The sequence below is a fragment of the Meleagris gallopavo genome, unplaced genomic scaffold (genome assembly GCF_000146605.3).
Source record: "Meleagris gallopavo isolate NT-WF06-2002-E0010 breed Aviagen turkey brand Nicholas breeding stock unplaced genomic scaffold, Turkey_5.1 ChrUn_random_7180001957228, whole genome shotgun sequence".
Classification (NCBI taxonomy): domain Eukaryota; kingdom Metazoa; phylum Chordata; class Aves; order Galliformes; family Phasianidae; genus Meleagris; species Meleagris gallopavo.
The window spans coordinates 11068-12059 of NW_011217588.1; positions in this window are offsets into that span (position 1 = coordinate 11068).

The following is a 992-nucleotide window of genomic DNA, read 5'->3' on the forward strand; positions in this document are numbered from 1 at the left end:
AAGAGAAATGGCAGGGGAGCTGTGAGGGAACGCAGCAGTCCCTGTCCCAGCCCAGCCCTCCTCAGCCCAGCTGCAGGACACTGCCTGGAGGGCAGCACAGCACGCCTTGCACAGGAAGACAATCAGCAACAGCACTGGTGACACTCTGGCTAAAGCTGATTGCAAATCACAAAGCTGACTCAAACTGGGTGGCACAAAGAACTGACACCCGGTTCAACAGCTGAGGGTACATGGACTGTATGCCTAAAGACAAAGCATGGCAAGGAGTCAGTCATCTTACCCCAAAACAGGGAGCCCTCGAGCTCTCCTGCACAGCAGCGGGCTGCACAACGGGATCTCCCCTCGAGTAGGGATGTCTCAAGGTCACACCTGCACACCTGCACCTTGACGCCAAGACTCCTTCCTGATAGAGATATTGTGTAAGAGACTCATGGTTCCTTCAGAGCTATCAGAGCTTCTCTGAGGTTACGTCTGAGAGGGACTGTGCACATATGATTCCTCTGACGTAAGGCCCTTGACCAAGCCTGGGACAAGGAGTGGATCCAGCCATGGACAGGCTCCTTACCTCTGTGGTTTGCAGACTTCACATAGGAAGGGGGACCACTCTGAGCCTCGTGACTCAACAGGAAGTTCTCCTGTAGGTGTGTGTGTAACCCTATCCTCTATGCAGGAAATAACCAAGTGTATCCAACCATCTCCCTTCTTGCTATGTCACTGTTACATCACTACAGCATCATTGTATTATATCAATAAATACAGCCCTGCTTCTCCCTTAGGAGTGTATATTGTGCTTGGATCCATCTGTGACAAGTTGGTAAAGTGTGCAGAACGGCAACAAGGAACACAAACTGATTACGGGAGACATGGAGTGTTCCAAATTCTCCTATGAATGTCCTCGTGGCAACTGTTATAGTTGAGAAGCGAGCAGAGGTCATTAGGGACAGTAAAAGGGTGAAAAAGGGGAAAGGTGTTATCAGCATGATGTCAGGTTT